General features: G+C 47.6%; 2 non-coding genes and 9 pseudogenes across 2 annotated transcripts; all 11 read right to left on the reverse strand.

The window, feature by feature from the left end:
• Positions 1-623: 623 nt before the first annotated feature.
• On the reverse strand, positions 624-743 carry LOC130129418 (5S ribosomal RNA). Its single transcript, XR_008812025.1, has one exon. It is a non-coding gene; the product is annotated as a 5S ribosomal RNA (ribosomal RNA).
• An 806-nt stretch (positions 744-1,549) lies between these two features.
• LOC130129374 (5S ribosomal RNA) lies at positions 1,550-1,659 on the reverse strand (annotated as a pseudogene).
• A 666-nt stretch (positions 1,660-2,325) lies between these two features.
• Positions 2,326-2,435, reverse strand: LOC130129337 (5S ribosomal RNA; annotated as a pseudogene).
• A 1,618-nt stretch (positions 2,436-4,053) lies between these two features.
• Positions 4,054-4,163, reverse strand: LOC130129338 (5S ribosomal RNA; annotated as a pseudogene).
• Positions 4,164-4,946: 783 nt separating this feature from the next.
• On the reverse strand, positions 4,947-5,056 carry LOC130129334 (5S ribosomal RNA; annotated as a pseudogene).
• A 772-nt stretch (positions 5,057-5,828) lies between these two features.
• LOC130129335 (5S ribosomal RNA) lies at positions 5,829-5,938 on the reverse strand (annotated as a pseudogene).
• A 700-nt stretch (positions 5,939-6,638) lies between these two features.
• Positions 6,639-6,748, reverse strand: LOC130129380 (5S ribosomal RNA; annotated as a pseudogene).
• Positions 6,749-7,455: 707 nt separating this feature from the next.
• Positions 7,456-7,565, reverse strand: LOC130129359 (5S ribosomal RNA; annotated as a pseudogene).
• A 702-nt stretch (positions 7,566-8,267) lies between these two features.
• On the reverse strand, positions 8,268-8,377 carry LOC130129381 (5S ribosomal RNA; annotated as a pseudogene).
• A 703-nt stretch (positions 8,378-9,080) lies between these two features.
• On the reverse strand, positions 9,081-9,200 carry LOC130129422 (5S ribosomal RNA). The gene has a single exon (XR_008812028.1). It is a non-coding gene; the product is annotated as a 5S ribosomal RNA (ribosomal RNA).
• Positions 9,201-10,006: 806 nt separating this feature from the next.
• LOC130129389 (5S ribosomal RNA) lies at positions 10,007-10,117 on the reverse strand (annotated as a pseudogene).
• Positions 10,118-18,994: the final 8,877 nt, after the last annotated feature.

Below are 18,994 nucleotides of genomic sequence, written 5' to 3' on the forward strand. Positions count from 1 at the left end.
TCATCTTATGACAAACTCCATCACATCCTATCGCTTTTGCTGTCCAAGAAGTCACGTCTGTAATGTAAAAATATGACTTAAAGTGTCACGTATCAGGAACGAACCCAAAAGCAGACGGCACAACCAGGTAAGGGAAGAATCAACTTTTTATTGAAGTAACCGATCTCACGGGTAGAGCAGGAGTCGGCTCAGTGGCAGGTAGGCAAGCAGGCAGGCAGGCAGGCAGGCAGAAGTCCATGAAAGGCGACGTTCCAGCCAAGACTGGACCACAGTGGAGGCTTTTTAAGGGTGATGATCGCGTTGATGTCAAGGGCGAGAGGCTGTGACAGCGAACGCTTAGATGTCAAGGCAAGTCCAGGGAGAGAGGCTATGACAGGAGGGGTCAGCGGGTGTCAGGGGCAAACGCTTTGATATCAAGGGCGAGAGGCTGTGACCGCGAACGCTTTGATGTCGAGGGCGAGAGGCTGTGACATAAAGCTAACTAAGATACAGAAATTGAGAAGTCTTTTTACTGGTTTCTGACACAAATGTTTGTCGGGTTTCACCTATACGTCAGATTTTTCAATTGGAATTCAGTAAAAGAAAATCAAAGTACTTTGAGATGATCGTAGGGCGGAATAAAAGGCTTACAGCACCTGGTATTCCCAGGCGGTCTCCCATCCAGGTACTAACCAGGCCCGACCTTACTTTAGCTTCCGAGATCGGACGAGATCGGGCGTTATCAGGCTGGTATGGCCGTAAGCCGTCAAGCTTGAGTCTAGCAGCTTTTTCATAGATGAGTTGGCCGCCGACCTTCTTCTTTCTGTTGTCAGCTTGTTTCACCAATTTCATCTTATGACAAACTCCATCACATCCTATCGCTTTTGCTGTCCAAGAAGTCACGTTTGTAATGTAAAAATATGACTTAAAGTGTCACGTATCAGGAACGAAGCCAAAAGCAGACGGCACAACCAGGTAAGGGAAGAATCAACTTTTTATTGAAGTAACCGATCTCACGGGTAGAGCAGGAGTCGGCTCAGTGGCAGGTAGGCAAGCAGGCAGGCAGGCAGAAGTCCATGAAAGGCGACGTTCCAGCCAAGACTGGACCATAGTGGAGGCTTTTTAAGGGTGATGATCGCGTTGATGTCAAGGACGAGAGGCTGTGACAGCGAACGCTTAGATGTCAAGGCAAGTCCAGGGAGAGAGGCTGTGACAGGGGGGTCAGCAGGTGTCAGGGGAAGTACGCTTTGATGTCAAGGGCGAAAGGCTGTGACAGCGAACGCTTTGATGTCAAGGCAAGTCCAGGGAGAGAGGCTGTGACAGGGGGGGTCAGCAGGTGTCAGGGGCAAACGCTTTCATGTCAAGGGCGAGAGGCTGTGACCGCGAACGCTTTGATGTCGAGGGCGAGAGGCTGTGACATGAAGCTCACTAAGATACAGCCATTGAGAAGACTTTTTACTGGTTTCTGACCCAAATGTTTGTCTGGTTTCACCTATACGTCAGATTTTTCAATTGGAATTCAGTAAAAGAAAATCAAAGTACTTTGAGATGATCGTAGGGCGGAATAAAAGCCTTACAGCACCTGGTATTCCCAGGCGGTCTCCCTTCCAGGTACTAACCAGGCCCGACCTTGCCTTAGCTTCCGAGATCGGGCGTTATCAGGCTGGTATGGCCGTAAGCCGTCGAGCTTGAGTCTTGCAGCTTTTTCATAGATGTGTTTGCCGCCGACCTCCTTCTTTCTGTTGTCAGCTTGTTTCACCACTTTCATCTTATGACAAACTCCATCACATCCTATCGCTTTTGCTGTCCAAGAAGTCACGTTTGTAATGTAAAAATATGACTTAAAGTGTCACGTATAAGGAACGAACCCAAAAGCAGACGGCAGAACCAGGTAAGGGAAGAACCAACTTTTTATTGAAGTAACCGATCTCACGGGTAGAGCAGGAGTCGGCTCAGTGGCAGGTAAGCAAGCAGGCAGGCAGGCAGGCAGAAGTCCATGAAAGGCGACGTTCCAGCCAAGACTGGACCACAGTGGAGGCTTTTTAAGGGTGATGATCGCGTTGATGTCAAGGGCGAGAGGCTGTGACAGCGAACGCTTTGATGTCAAGGCAAGTCCAGGGAGAGAGGCTGTGACAGGGGGGGTCAGCAGGTGTCAAGGGCAAACGCTTTGATGTCAAGGGCGAGAGGCTGTGACATAAAGCTAACTAAGATACAGCCATTGAGAAGACTTTTTACTGGTTTCTGACCCAAATGTTTGTCTGGTTTCACCTATACGTCAGATTTTTCAATTGGAATTCAGTAAAAGAAAATCAAAGTACTTTGAGATGATCGTAGGGCGGAATAAAAGGCTTACAGCACCTGGTATTCCCAGGCAGTCTCCCATCCAGGTACTAACCAGGCCCGACCTTGCTTTAGCTTCCGAGATCGGGTGTTATCAGACTGGTATGGCCGTAAGCCGTCGAGCTTGAGTCTTGCAGCTTTTTCATAGATGAGTTGGCCGCCGACCTTCTTCTTTCTGTTGGCAGCTTGTTTCCCCACTTTCATCTTATGACGAACTCCATCACATCCTATCGCTTTTGCTGTCCAAGGAGTCACGTTTGTAATGTAAAAATATGACTTAAAGTGTCACGTATCAGGAACGAACCCAAAAGCAGACGGGACAACCAGGTAAGGGAGAATCAAGTCTTTATTGAAGTAACCGATCTCACGGGAAGAGCAGGAGTCGGCTCAGTGGCAGGTAGGCAAGCAGGCAGGCAGGCAGAAGTCCATGAAAGGCGACGTTCCAGCCAAGACTGGACCATAGTGGAGGCTTTTTAAGGGTGATGATCGCGTTGATGTCAAGGACGAGAGGCTGTGACAGCGAACGCTTAGATGTCAAGGCAAGTCCAGGGAGAGAGGCTGTGACAGGGGGGTCAGCAGGTGTCAGGGGAAGTACGCTTTGATGTCAAGGGCGAAAGGCTGTGACAGCGAACGCTTTGATGTCAAGGCAAGTCCAGGGAGAGAGGCTGTGACAGGGGGGGTCAGCAGGTGTCAGGGGCAAACGCTTTCATGTCAAGGGCGAGAGGCTGTGACCGCGAACGCTTTGATGTCGAGGGCGAGAGGCTGTGACATGAAGCTCACTAAGATACAGACATTGAGAAGACTTTTTACTGGTTTCTGACCCAAATGTTTGTCTGGTTTCACCTATACGTCAGATTTTTCAATTGGAATTCAGTAAAAGAAAATCAAAGTACTTTGAGATGATCGTAGGGCGGAATAAAAGCCTTACAGCACCTGGTATTCCCAGGCGGTCTCCCTTCCAGGTACTAACCGGGCTCGACCTTGCTTTAGCTTCCGAGATCGGGCGTTATCAGGCTGGTATGGCCGTAAGCCGTCGAGCTTGAGTCTTGCAGCTTTTTCATAGATGTGTTTGCCGCCGACCTCCTTCTTTCTGTTGTCAGCTTGTTTCACCACTTTCATCTTATGACAAACTCCATCACATCCTATCGCTTTTGCTGTCCAAGAAGTCACGTTTGTAATGTAAAAATATGACTTAAAGTGTCACGTATAAGGAACGAACCCAAAAGCAGACGGCAGAACCAGGTAAGGGAAGAACCAACTTTTTATTGAAGTAACCGATCTCACGGGTAGAGCAGGAGTCGGCTCAGTGGCAGGTAAGCAAGCAGGCAGGCAGGCAGGCAGAAGTCCATGAAAGGCGACGTTCCAGCCAAGACTGGACCACAGTGGAGGCTTTTTAAGGGTGATGATCGCGTTGATGTCAAGGGCGAGAGGCTGTGACAGCGAACGCTTTGATGTCAAGGCAAGTCCAGGGAGAGAGGCTGTGACAGGGGGGGTCAGCAGGTGTCAAGGGCAAACGCTTTGATGTCAAGGGCGAGAGGCTGTGACCGCGAACGCTTTGATGTCGAGGGCGAGAGGCTGTGACATAAAGCTAACTAAGATACAGCCATTGAGAAGACTTTTTACTGGTTTCTGACCCAAATGTTTGTCTGGTTTCACCTATACGTCAGATTTTTCAATTGGAATTCAGTAAAAGAAAATCAAAGTACTTTGAGATGATCGTAGGGCGGAATAAAAGGCTTACAGCACCTGGTATTCCCAGGCAGTCTCCCATCCAGGTACTAACCAGGCCCGACCTTGCTTTAGCTTCCGAGATCGGGTGTTATCAGACTGGTATGGCCGTAAGCCGTCGAGCTTGAGTCTTGCAGCTTTTTCATAGATGAGTTGGCCGCCGACCTTCTTCTTTCTGTTGGCAGCTTGTTTCCCCACTTTCATCTTATGACGAACTCCATCACATCCTATCGCTTTTGCTGTCCAAGGAGTCACGTTTGTAATGTAAAAATATGACTTAAAGTGTCACGTATCAGGAACGAACCCAAAAGCAGACGGGACAACCAGGTAAAGGAGAATCAAGTCTTTATTGAAGTAACCGATCTCACGGGTAGAGCAGGAGTCGGCTCAGTGGCAGGTAGGCAAGCAGGCAGGCAGGCAGGCAGGCAGGCAGGCAGGCAGGCAGAAGTCCATGAAAGGCGTCGTTCCAGCCAAGACTGGACCACAGTGGAGGCTTTTTAAGGGTGATGATCGCGTTGATGTCAAGGGAGAGCGGCTGACTGCTTTGATGGCCAGCTGGTGTCAGGGGCGTACGCTTTGATGTCAAGGGCGAAAGGCTGTGACAGCGAACGCTTTGATGTCAAGGCAAGTCCAGGGAGAGAGGCTGTGACAGGGGGGGTCAGCAGGTGTCAGGGGCAAACGCTTTGATGTCAAGGGCGAGAGGCTGTGACCGCGAACGCTTTGATGTCGAGGGCGAGAGGCTCTTACATAAAGCAAACTAAGATACAGCCATTGAGAAGACTTTTTACTGGTTTCTGACCCAAATGTTTGTCTGGTTTCACCTATACGTCAGATTCTTCAATTGGAATTCAGTAAAAGAAAATCAAAGTACTTTGAGATGATCGTAGGGCGGAATAAAAGGCTTACAGCACCTGGTATTCCCAGGCAGTCTCCCATCCAGGTACTAACCAGGCCCGACCTTGCTTTAGCTTCCGAGATCGGGCGTTATCAGGCTGGTATGGCCGTAAGCCGTCGAGCTTGAGTCTTGCAGCTTTTTCATAGATGAGTTGGCCGCCGACCTTCTTCTTTCTGTTGTCAGCTTGTTTCCCCACTTTCATCTTATGACAAACTCCATCACATCATATCGCTTTTGCTGTCCAAGGAGTCACGTTTGTAATTTAAAAATATGACTTAAAGTGTCACGTATCAGGAACGATCCCAAAAGCAGACGGCACAACCAGGTAAGGGAAGAATCAACTTTTTATTGAAGTAACCGATCTCACGGGTAGAGCAGGATTCGGCTCAGTGGCAGGTAGGCAAGCAGGCAGGCAGGCAGGCAGGCAGGCAGAAGTCCATGAAAGGCGTCGTTCCAGCCAAGACTGGACCACAGTGGAGGCTTTTTAAGGGTGATGATCGCGTTGATGTCAAGGGAGAGCGGCTGACTGCTTTGATGGCCAGCTGGTGTCAGGGGCGTACGCTTTGATGTCAAGGGCGAAAGGCTGTGACAGCGAACGCTTTGATGTCAAGGCAAGTCCAGGGAGAGAGGCTGTGACAGGGGGGGTCAGCAGGTGTCAGGGGCAAACGCTTTGATGTCAAGGGCGAGAGGCTGTGACCGCGAACGCTTTGATGTCGAGGGCGAGAGGCTGTTACATAAAGCAAACTAAGATACAGCCATTGAGAAGACTTTTTACTGGTTTCTGACCCAAATGTTTGTCTGGTTTCACCTATACGTCAGATTTTTCAATTGGAATTCAGTAAAAGAAAATCAAAGTACTTTGAGATGATCGTAGGGCGGAATAAAAGGCTTACAGCACCTGGTATTCCCAGGCAGTCTCCCATCCAGGTACTAACCAGGCCCGACCTTGCTTTAGCTTCCGAGATCGGGCGTTATCAGGCTGGTATGGCCGTAAGCCGTCGAGCTTGAGTCTTGCAGCTTTTTCATAGATGAGTTGGCCGCCGACCTTCTTCTTTCTGTTGTCAGCTTGTTTCCCCACTTTCATCTTATGACAAACTCCATCACATCCTATCGCTTTTGCTGTCCAAGGAGTCACGTTTGTAATTTAAAAATATGACTTAAGTGTCACGTATCAGGAACGAACCCAAAAGCAGACGGGACAACCAGGTAAGGGAGAATCAAGTCTTTATTGAAGTAACCGATCTCACGGGTAGAGCAGGAGTCGGCTCAGTGGCAGGTAGGCAAGCAGGCAGGCAAGCAGGCAGAAGTCCATGAAAGGCGACGTTCCAGCCAAGACTGGACCACAGTGGAGGCTTTTTAAGGGTGATGATCGCGTTGATGTCAAGGGCGAGAGGCTGTGACAGCGAACGCTTTGATGTCAAGGCAAGTCCAGGGAGAGAGGCTGTGACAGGGGGGGTCAGCAGGTGTCAGGGGCAAACGCTTTGATGTCAAGGGCGAGAGGCTGTGACCGCGAACGCTTTGATGTCGAGGGCGAGAGTCTGTGACATAAAGCTAACTACGATACAGCCATTGAGAAGACTTTTTACTGGTTTCTGACCCAAATGTTTGTCTGGTTTCACCTATACGTCAGATTTTTCAATTGGAATTCAGTAAAAAAAATCAAAGTACTTTGAGATGATCGTAGGGCGGAATAAAAGGCTTACAGCACCTGGTATTCCCAGGCGGTCTCCCATCCAGGTACTAGACGGGCCCGACCTTGCTTTAGCTTTCGAGATCGGGCGTTATCAGGCTGGTATGGCCGTAAGCCGTCGAGCTTGAGTCTTGCAGCTTTTTCATAGATGAGTTGGCCGCCGACCTTCTTCTTTCTGTTGTCAGCTTGTTTCACCACTTTCATCTTATGACAAACTCCATCACATCCTATCGCTTTTGCTGTCCAAGAAGTCACGTCTGTAATGTAAAAATATGACTTAAAGTGTCACGTATCAGGAACGAACCCAAAAGCAGACGGCACAACCAGGTAAGGGAAGAATCAACTTTTTATTGAAGTAACCGATCTCACGGGTAGAGCAGGAGTCGGCTCAGTGGCAGGTAGGCAAGCAGGCAGGCAGGCAGGCAGGCAGAAGTCCATGAAAGGCGACGTTCCAGCCAAGACTGGACCACAGTGGAGGCTTTTTAAGGGTGATGATCGCGTTGATGTCAAGGGCGAGAGGCTGTGACAGCGAACGCTTAGATGTCAAGGCAAGTCCAGGGAGAGAGGCTATGACAGGAGGGGTCAGCGGGTGTCAGGGGCAAACGCTTTGATATCAAGGGCGAGAGGCTGTGACCGCGAACGCTTTGATGTCGAGGGCGAGAGGCTGTGACATAAAGCTAACTAAGATACAGAAATTGAGAAGTCTTTTTACTGGTTTCTGACACAAATGTTTGTCGGGTTTCACCTATACGTCAGATTTTTCAATTGGAATTCAGTAAAAGAAAATCAAAGTACTTTGAGATGATCGTAGGGCGGAATAAAAGGCTTACAGCACCTGGTATTCCCAGGCGGTCTCCCATCCAGGTACTAACCAGGCCCGACCTTGCTTTAGCTTCCGAGATTGGGTGTTATCAGACTGGTATGGCCGTAAGCCGTCGAGCTTGAGTCTTGCAGCTTTTTCATAGATGAGTTGGCCGCCGACCTTCTTCTTTCTGTTGGCAGCTTGTTTCCCCACTTTCATCTTATGACGAACTCCATCACATCCTATCGCTTTTGCTGTCCAAGGAGTCACGTTTGTAATGTAAAAATATGACTTAAAGTGTCACGTATCAGGAACGAACCCAAAAGCAGACGGGACAACCAGGTAAGGGAGAATCAAGTCTTTATTGAAGTAACCGATCTCACGGGTAGAGCAGGAGTCGGCTCAGTGGCAGGTAGGCAAGCAGGCAGGCAAGCAGGCAGAAGTCCATGAAAGGCGACGTTCCAGCCAAGACTGGACCACAGTGGAGGCTTTTTAAGGGTGATGATCGCGTTGATGTCAAGGGCGAGAGGCTGTGACAGCGAACGCTTTGATGTCAAGGCAAGTCCAGGGAGAGAGGCTGTGACAGGGGGGGTCAGCAGGTGTCAGGGGCAAACGCTTTGATGTCAAGGGCGAGAGGCTGTGACCGCGAACGCTTTGATGTCGAGGGCGAGAGTCTGTGACATAAAGCTAACTACGATACAGCCATTGAGAAGACTTTTTACTGGTTTCTGACCCAAATGTTTGTCTGGTTTCACCTATACGTCAGATTTTTCAATTGGAATTCAGTAAAAAAAAATCAAAGTACTTTGAGATGATCGTAAGGCGGAATAAAAGGCTTACAGCACCTGGTATTCCCAGGCGGTCTCCCATCCAGGTACTAGACGGGCCCGACCTTGCTTTAGCTTTCGAGATCGGGCGTTATCAGGCTGGTATGGCCGTAAGCCGTCGAGCTTGAGTCTTGCAGCTTTTTCATAGATGAGTTGGCCGCCGACCTTCTTCTTTCTGTTGTCAGCTTGTTTCACCACTTTCATCTTATGACAAACTCCATCACATCCTATCGCTTTTGCTGTCCAAGAAGTCACGTCTGTAATGTAAAAATATGACTCAAAGTGTCACGTATCAGGAACGAACCCAAAAGCAGACGGCACAACCAGGTAAGGGAAGAATCAACTTTTTATTGAAGTAACCGATCTCACGGGTAGAGCAGGAGTCGGCTCAGTGGCAGGTAGGCAAGCAGGCAGGCAAGCAGGCAGAAGTCCATGAAAGGCGACGTTCCAGCCAAGACTGGACCACAGTGGAGGCTTTTTAAGGGTGATGATCGCGTTGATGTCAAGGGCGAGAGGCTGTGAAAGCGAACGCTTAGATGTCAAGGCAAGTCCAGGGAGAGAGGCTATGACAGGAGGGGTCAGCGGGTGTCAGGGGCAAACGCTTTGATATCAAGGGCGAGAGGCTGTGACCGCGAACGCTTTGATGTCGAGGGCGAGAGGCTGTGACATAAAGCTAACTAAGATACAGAAATTGAGAAGTCTTTTTACTGGTTTCTGACACAAATGTTTGTCGGGTTTCACCTATACGTCAGATTTTTCAATTGGAATTCAGTAAAAGAAAATCAAAGTACTTTGAGATGATCGTAGGGCGGAATAAAAGGCTTACAGCACCTGGTATTCCCAGGCGGTCTCCCATCCAGGTACTAACCAGGCCCGACCTTACTTTAGCTTCCGAGATCGGACGAGATCGGGCGTTATCAGGCTGGTATGGCCGTAAGCCGTCAAGCTTGAGTCTAGCAGCTTTTTCATAGATGAGTTGGCCGCCGACCTTCTTCTTTCTGTTGTCAGCTTGTTTCACCAATTTCATCTTATGACAAACTCCATCACATCCTATCGCTTTTGCTGTCCAAGAAGTCACGTTTGTAATGTAAAAATATGACTTAAAGTGTCACGTATCAGGAACGAAGCCAAAAGCAGACGGCACAACCAGGTAAGGGAAGAATCAACTTTTTATTGAAGTAACCGATCTCACGGGTAGAGCAGGAGTCGGCTCAGTGGCAGGTAGGCAAGCAGGCAGGCAGGCAGAAGTCCATGAAAGGCGACGTTCCAGCCAAGACTGGACCATAGTGGAGGCTTTTTAAGGGTGATGATCGCGTTGATGTCAAGGACGAGAGGCTGTGACAGCGAACGCTTAGATGTCACGGCAAGTCCAGGGAGAGAGGCTGTGACAGGGGGGTCAGCAGGTGTCAGGGGAAGTACGCTTTGATGTCAAGGGCGAAAGGCTGTGACAGCGAACGCTTTGATGTCAAGGCAAGTCCAGGGAGAGAGGCTGTGACAGGGGGGGTCAGCAGGTGTCAGGGGCAAACGCTTTCATGTCAAGGGCGAGAGGCTGTGACCGCGAACGCTTTGATGTCGAGGGCGAGAGGCTGTGACATGAAGCTCACTAAGATACAGCCATTGAGAAGACTTTTTACTGGTTTCTGACCCAAATGTTTGTCTGGTTTCACCTATACGTCAGATTTTTCAATTGGAATTCAGTAAAAGAAAATCAAAGTACTTTGAGATGATCGTAGGGCGGAATAAAAGGCTTACAGCACCTGGTATTCCCAGGCGGTCTCCCTTCCAGGTACTAACCCAGGCCCGACCTTGCTTTAGCTTCCGAGATCGGGCGTTATCAGGCTGGTATGGCCGTAAGCCGTCGAGCTTGAGTCTTGCAGCTTTTTCATAGATGAGTTGGCCGCCGACCTTCTTCTTTCTGTTGTCAGCTTGTTTCCCCACTTTCATCTTATGACAAACTCCATCACATCATATCGCTTTTGCTGTCCAAGGAGTCACGTTTGTAATTTAAACATATGACTTAAAGTGTCACGTATCAGGAACGATCCCAAAAGCAGACGGCACAACCAGGTAAGGGAAGAATCAACTTTTTATTGAAGTAACCGATCTCACGGGTAGAGCAGGATTCGGCTCGGTGGCAGGTAGGCAAGCAGGCAGGCAGGCAGAAGTCCATGAAAGGCGACGTTCCAGCCAAGACTGGACCACAGTGGAGGCTTTTTAAGGGTGAGGATCGCGTTGATGTCAAGGACGAGAGGCTGTGACAGCGAACGCTTAGATGTCAAGGCAAGTCCAGGGAGAGAGGCTGTGACAGGGGGGTCAGCAGGTGTCAGGGGCAAACGCTTTCATGTCAAGGGCGAGAGGCTGTGACCGCGAACGCTTTGATGTCGAGGGCGAGAGGCTGTGACATAAAGCTAACTAAGATACAGCCATTGAGAAGACTTTTTACTGGTTTCTGACCCAAATGTTTGTCTGGTTTCACCTATACGTCAGATTTTTCAATTGGAATTCAGTAAAAGAAAATCAAAGTACTTTGAGATGATCGTAGGGCGGAATAAAAGACTTATAGCACCTTGTATTCCCAGGCGGTCTCTCATCCAGGTACTAACCAGGCCCGACCTTGCTTTAGCTTCCGAGATCGGACGAGATCGGGCTGGTGTGGCCGTAAGCCGTCGAGCTTGAGTCTTGCAGCTTTTTCATAGATGAGTTGGCCGCCGACCTTCTTCTTTCTGTTGTCAGCTTGTTTCACCACTTTCATCTTATGACAAACTCCATCACATCCTATCGCTTTTGCTGTCCAAGAAGTCACGTCTGTAATGTAAAAATATGACTTAAAGTGTCACGTATCAGGAACGAACCCAAAAGCAGACGGCACAACCAGGTAAGGGAAGAATCAACTTTTTATTGAAGTAACCGATCTCACGGGTAGAGCAGGAGTCGGCTCAGTGGCAGGTAGGCAAGCAGGCAGGCAGGCAGAAGTCCATGAAAGGCGACGTTCCAGCCAAGACTGGACCACAGTGGAGGCTTTTTAAGGGTGATGATCGCGTTGATGTCAAGGGCGAGAGGCTGTGACAGCGAACGCTTAGATGTCAAGGCAAGTCCAGGGAGAGAGGCTATGACAGGAGGGGTCAGCGGGTGTCAGGGGCAAACGCTTTGATATCAAGGGCGAGAGGCTGTGACCGCGAACGCTTTGATGTCGAGGGCGAGAGGCTGTGACATAAAGCTAACTAAGATACAGAAATTGAGAAGTCTTTTTACTGGTTTCTGACACAAATGTTTGTCGGGTTTCACCTATATGTAGCCGGGTGGTAAATCTGTTAAATATGTTAAATGATTTTCCACTTAAATTTAGTATAGTTTAACTGTTAATATATGTAATTGTTACACTGTCAAGCCATGTAAAATGTCATTTGATGTATTTAAATTGTGAGGCAGATTGTGAGTGTATTTTTATAGTTTTGGTTGTCATTGCATGTTTTGACCAGTAAGTGGCAGTGGCGGACTTTTATTGTAACTCCGTGCAAGTTATCCAAGTGCATCTTGGGTATTCTTTCTTTTTTTCTTGTGTGGAGCGCCTGAGGATTGCGGTGTGACGAGGCTCTGACTCCGTAGTAAGTAAGGGTAAATATCTTGTGAAATATACCTGTAACATTATTCCAAACAATATTGTATGTCGGTAATTTGACAAGATGGTTTGATTTAGACGCTACTGGAGTTGATGTTCGGTGATTTTGGGCGCGAGCCGTCGACCGCTGTTCGCCATTGCAGGCATGACAAGGTAATGTTGGCGTGAATAAAGCCACACCATGCCATTGTATTTGGGATGTAAAGGTTTTATATGCATTTTAATTCTGTTTAAAGGTAACTGACAGAGTGAGAAGTTGCACGATCTTCAGGAAGTTCCACATGTCTTTGTTAAACCCTGTTTAACGTACATAGTCCACTGCCGTATTTTGCACCGTATTTTGTATTTATTATTTCCCTTTTTAAAATCTTTTCTGTTAAACTTGCCACATCTGTGAACATTTATGAGCTGTTTGCTCGAAAGACACAGGAATGTATGCACTCAGTAAAACGATCTGCATTCGAAGGTTCAAACAATAAAATTAAAGCTACAAGAACCCCGGAAGTAATTGTGTCCTGTGTGGTATCTAATTCCACGGGCTACATAATTTTGGTACCAGGAGTGGGGTGTAGCTAAAACATTTTTTTTTAAAATTGGCAACAGAGTGGCTTATTTTTACTTAAAAAAAAAAATACGGCAGTGGTGAAGATTGCTGGTGACGTCCGTTGGTGTTGAGTCTGAAGCCATCCTGCTGTGGAGGTGGTGACCAGCGAGAGACGACGTGAGGGCATCTAAGAGGTTCTGGTGCTTCCTGTTTCACACGACTCAGCCGTACCAGCGCAGAGGACTCCAGCGCTAACTTCAGCTACAAAGACCAAGATCCAGCAAGGCTCCAAGTTAAAGACTGTCCTTGTAGTATCCTTGAACCAGGTTTTGAACTAAATATCCTCATTTATACTGGACTGAGTAAAGATTAATATATCATTATGTCTAGTGATTCTGGTGATGAAGGGAGTTCACGTAATGATAATGGCCACACCTCAGGTGGCATAATGGGTATAGGTGAAGGTGCTACAAAAGAAATGCAGACCACCATGCAAGAGCTTGCCAGACTGCGAGATGAGCTCACCAGGTTAAATGGTGAAGCAAGGGCTCAGAGAGCAAGTGATAACAGTGCACCCACACGTTCATACATCTACGTTCCAAGAGAACGCCAGATCCAAGCATTTAATGGGGAGTGTGGTACAGACAGGAGATCTGTCGAAGAGTTTATTGAAGAGGTTGAAAGGGTTTTAAGATACAGAGAGCAAACAACAGAGGAACAATGTGACTATATACTATCTCTATTGCATGGCCCTGCATTGGAAGAGGTGCGACTATGCATGAGGGGTCAGTCAGTGGGGCCCAGTGATTTATACTCTTACCTGAGCAATGCATTTGGGGAAAAGCGCAGTTCCACACAGCTTTTGCAGACCTTTTACAACCGTAACCAAACTGATGGAGAAGACCTCCGTGACTACTCCCATGCACTATCCCAGATTTTGAGCTCTGTAGTGAAACAGTCCACAGATGTAATACCTAATGAGAAAACTGTGCTCAGAGACCGGTTTATTGAGGGTTTAAGAGAAGCAGCACTCAGGCGTGAACTCAGGAAAATGGTTAGGGACAAACCAGAGAGCAGTCTTCTAGATGTGAGGAACGAGGCCCTCCTGTGGGAGATGGAGGACAGCAGGTCTCATCGTCCCAGGGTCATAAAGAGCAACCAAGTTACATTAGAGGTTCCGGAAACCCAGTGCTCTATTATTAAAACAAACAATGACCAAGGTATTGCATTAAATGATGTTCGGAGAGCAGTAGCCCATCAAGAAAAACAGCTAGCAGAGTTAGGCAAAACACTCGCTGATCTAGCCTTTGCTGTAGGTGAACTGAGTAAGCGCAGCACTCAACAGACATTCCTAGAGCCCAAGCCACGACCTAGACCCCAGCCAAAGTTCACACCAGATGGTCAGCCTATCTGTTTCAAGTGTAGAGGCATAGGTCACATTGCAAGAAAATGCTCACAGGCCAGAGGGGGTCAAGGGGACGCAACACCTAGTTCTTATGTAGTGCAGGAAAACTCGCACCCTCAGTTGTCATGAGCCACACAACTCGAGGGGAGGAAGCTGGCTCACCAAAAGAGACTCCAGACAGAAGCAGGATCTTAGAGCGTGCAGTCGGAGAATGTAAAACTGTTGAGGTGAAACTACGAGGTGTTACAGTGTCCTGCTTACTTGACACTGGTAGCCAGGTCAGTACAATTTCTGAGAGTTTTTTCAGGGAACACCTGTCAGTGAAAGGTGAAGACATTCACCCGGCATTTGAGTGGTTAAAGATCACTGCAGCTAATGGATTAGACATACCCTATATGGGCTATGTGGAGCTTGATGTAGAAGCCATGGGTCTGACTATCCCAGAGCGAGGTTTTCTGATAGTTAAAGATTCTGAACACTCTTCCTCTGTTCCAGGTCTAATAGGGATGAACATTGTCAAAAAATGCAGAGAGCTAGTACACACTGAGTTTGACACCACACTGCAGGAGAGGTTTGACTCAAACTGGAGAGAGGCTTTTAATCATCTTCATGCAGTACATGCAACAGACAGACTCTCTTTCGCTAGGGTAGCTGGTAAGGATGTAGTCCATGTACCTGCTTCATCTGCTGCTACAGTTATGGCCAGGGGACTCAGGACCGTGAGTGAGGATGGTTCTTTTTTGTTGCTGGAGTCTGTGGGTGTCCCCGTTCCTGGAGGTTTGGTTGTTGTGCCTACTTTGGTTTCATCGGGCAATCACATTTTTCCAGTCCGAGTCATGAACATGTCTGATGAAGATATCTGGCTAGGGCCACGGACTAGGCTAGGGGTTTTGACTCAGGTAGACTGTGTGAAAAGTGATGAGCTTTGTGAGGTACAGTTCCAGAGAATCTCCGCGGACACTGAACAAGTGAGTATCAGTGAACACCCCGAAACACCGACAGATGTGCAGGAAATTCTCGGCAAGCTCAATTTTTGTGGTAGCCCAGAACAGCAAGCACAGGTGACTTTGTTACTGGAGAAGTACTCTTTTGTGTTTGCAACAGAAGATGAAGATCTAGGCCACACTGACAAAGTACAACATGAGATCCATCTGACAGATGACATACCTGTAACACAGCCATACAGACGAATCCCACCCACACAGTACAGTGAAGTCAGGGAACATATTGGCAAGCTGCTTAAAAAAGGGGTCATTCAAGAAAGCTCTAGTGCTTATGCTTCGCCCATAGTACTAGTGAGAAAGGCAGATGGTAGTCTGAGGCTATGTGTTGATTACAGGAAACTCAACTCAAAGACAAGACGTGATGCATTCCCGCTCCCGAGAATTGATGAGAGTTTTGATGCGCTGAGAGGGGCAAAGTTCTTTTCGACCATAGATCTGGCGAGCGGATACCACCAGGTAGCTATGCATGAGAGAGATCGGACTAAGACTGCATTTACTACACCGTTTGGTCTGTATGAGTACGTGAGAATGCCTTTTGGTGTTTGTAACGGTCCAGCTACATTTCAGAGACTTATGCAAGTTACTATGAATGATCTCATTTTTCAGATACTCCTGGTCTACCTAGATGACATCTTGGTTTTTTCAGAGACATTTGAGCAGCATTTGGAGAGATTTGAGACTGTGTTTAAGAGACTGGCAGAGACGGGCCTTAAGGTGAAGTTGCAGAAGTGTGCTTTTCTACAACAGTCAGTAAAGTTTTTGGGTCATCAGGTGTCAGCAGAAGGTATAGGAACTGACCCCTCCAAGGTCTCTGCTGTTAAGAACTGGAAGGTCCCAACCACTGCCAAAGAGCTGCAGTCGTTCTTGGGTTTCTGTAGTTACTACAGGAGATTCATTCGAGGCTTCTCACAGATTGCCGGGCCACTGCATGACCTAGTCAACAAATGTTCAGGTGTGAAAAAAAAGGGAAAGTAGGTCACCAGTTTTGTAATATGTGGACACCAGAGTGTGACTCTTCCTTTGAGCAGTTAAAGGAAAAACTTACCTCTGCTCCCATTTTGGGTTTTGCCGATTTCACACAACCATTTGTAGTTGAGACAGATGCTAGTCAGCATGGATTAGGCGCTGTATTGTGTCAGCAGCAAGGTGACACCAGACGTGTCCTAGCATATGCTAGCCGCAGACTACGCCAGGCTGAGAAGAATGACCGAAATTATAGTAGCATGAAGTTGGAGTTGCTTGCCTTAAAATGGGCAGTTGCTGAAAAATTCAGGGGTTACTTGCTTGGTTCAAAGTTTGTTGTCCTGACTGATAACAATCCCCTCTGCCACCTCAAGACAGCCAAGTTAGGTGCTATAGAGCAGAGGTGGGTAGCGCAACTGTCTGTTTTTGATTTCGAGGTTAAGTACCGTCCTGGTTGCAGTAATGCCGCCGCAGATGCTCTCTCTAGGCAGGAGTTTGCAGGGGAGCCTGAAACAGACCCTGACTCGGATTTTGACGACTGTATCACTGTGTGTAACCTGATTGAGCGAGGAACAGTTCTGGATCCTGGTCTTGTCTCTAGAGGTCTGGAGTGTTACAAAGTGAGACAGATCCGTGCTGGGGAGTCGAGGTCTGGTGAGACAGGTACTAAACAGGGCAACACCCCCACACTGCCAGGTTATACCAGAGAGGAGCTGGTAGGTTTTCAGGCCGGTGACCCCACCCTAAAAGAGTTTAGGGCATTTTGGGATCGGGGGAGGAGGCCATGTCCCAGAGAGAGAGCAGCCCTGTCTAGTGAAGTGAAAAGATTGTTGAAACAATGGAGATGCATACAACAACGAGAAGGGTTGTTGTACAGGGTTATCACAGACCCACGTCATGGAGAAGTGTGGCAGTTACTTGTGCCTAGTTGTTTGAGGGACCAAGTTCTAGAAAATGTACATAACAACATGGGACATCAGGGCATAGAGCGCACTGTAAACTTGCTAAGAGGGAGGTGTTTTTGGGTAGGGCTATGCGAGGATGTTGAAAGCTGGGTTAAAAACTGCGAGCGGTGCATTTTGACCAAGATGCCTCAGCCAAAAATCCATGCTCCAGTTCAGGCATTCCTGGCCTCCCGACCTCTAGAAGTGGTGGCTGTTGATTTTACAGTGTTGGAGGCAGCTTCAGATGGCCGTGAAAATGTCCTTGTTGTGACCGATGTGTTTACAAAGTTCACACAAGCGTATGCTACCAAAGACCAGAAGGCTGACACTACAGCTAAAGTTTTGCTCAGGGAGTGGTTCATGAAATATGGGGTCCCAGAGAGACTGCACTCAGACCAAGGTCGAAATTTCGAGAGTGAAATTATAGCAGAGCTGTGCAAACTCTATGGGGTTAAAAAGACACGGACAACTCCCTACAGGCCACAGGGAAACGGTCAGTGTGAAAGATACAATCGCACACTCCATGACTTGTTAAGGACACTCCCACCAGAGAAAAAAAAGCGTTGGCCAGAGCATCTGTCTGAAGTAGTATATGCCTATAATGTCACTCCTCATTCCACCACAGGGTACTCGCCTTATTATTTGCTTTTCGGGGTACAGCCACATCTCCCAGTAGATGCTTTATTAGGGCGTGAGTGTGTGTCAGACAGGAAACAGGATTGGTTGTCTGTTCATCAGGAGAGACTCCGACAGGCACATGAGAGAGCCAGAGAGTACTCAGAGCAGAAGGCAGCTGAGAGGATCTCACTGCAAAATGAGAAGGTGTATTGTCCTCCTGTGGACATTGGTCAGTTGGTTTTCCTACGTCACAGACCCCCAGGTAGACATAAGATTCAGGACACATGGACCTCAACAGTCTACAAGGTAGTTGACATCCAGGGTACCACACACACTGTTGAACCTTTTGAGGGAGGTCCCATTAAAAGAGTTCATAGGTCAGAGTTGCGACCTTGTGCGAAACCAGTTCCCAAACCAAGAACTAGAACTAGGTTACAGACCACTACACAGCCTGTAGCTGAGGATGAGCCTGAGTCACCTGAGGCTGATTTTGTTATTGTTGAGGAAGTCATCCCTCGCCGGCTTGTGCAAGTACCTAACCTGCCTCTTGCAGCAGAAAGTGTTAGTTTACCTGTGACAGCACCCACAGATGAGAGTGACGGTGAAGGACCTGAGGAAGGTTATTCAGATATGAGAAATTGTGGCACAGAAACAGAATGTGTTAATGATGTGCATCCAAACGTTAGCGACAGTGACTTGCCCATTATTGAAAACAGGGACAGGCCCGCACTAACAGAGGATGCTGGTGGAGCAGGACGTAGAACCTATGCACCTAAACCTGCCATTAGGAAAAGCAAGCGGGAAATGGCTGGATCTCATTCAAACCCATTTCATCTGCCAAAGTCAGCCTGTAATGCAGTCTCAGTCAGCACAGACATGGTCTCTACGGTTTTGACAAGCCTGGGTGCTGCTCTCTTTGAAAAGGCCTTGCAGGGAGTATTTGAGTCAGTTCATGTTTCGTAGTCACCGAGGACGTTGACTATATTTGCAGGGGAGTATGTAGCCGGGTGGTAAATCTGTTAAATATGTTAAATGATTTTCCACTTAAATTTAGTATAGTTTAACTGTTAATATATGTAATTGTTACACTGTCAAGCCATGTAAAATGTCATTTGATGTATTTAAATTGTGAGGCAGATTGTGAGTGTATTTTTATAGTTTTGGTTGTCATTGCATGTTTTGACCAGTAAGTGGCAGTGGCGGACTTTTATTGTAACTCCGTGCAAGTTATCCAAGTGCATCTTGGGTATTCTTTCTTTTTTTCTTGTGTGGAGCGCCTGAGGATTGCGGTGTGACGAGGCTCTGACTCCGTAGTAAGTAAGGGTAAATATCTTGTGAAATATACCTGTAACATTATTCCAAACAATATTGTATGTCGGTAATTTGACAAGATGGTTTGATTTAGACGCTACTGGAGTTGATGTTCGGTGATTTTGGGCGCGAGCCGTCGACCGCTGTTCGCCATTGCAGGCATGACAAGGTAATGTTGGCGTGAATAAAGCCACACCATGCCATTGTATTTGGGATGTAAAGGTTTTATATGCATTTTAATTCTGTTTAAAGGTAACTGACAGAGTGAGAAGTTGCACGATCTTCAGGAAGTTCCACATGTCTTTGTTAAACCCTGTTTAACGTA

The sequence above is a fragment of the Lampris incognitus genome, chromosome 18 (assembly GCF_029633865.1).
Source record: "Lampris incognitus isolate fLamInc1 chromosome 18, fLamInc1.hap2, whole genome shotgun sequence".
Classification (NCBI taxonomy): domain Eukaryota; kingdom Metazoa; phylum Chordata; class Actinopteri; order Lampriformes; family Lampridae; genus Lampris; species Lampris incognitus.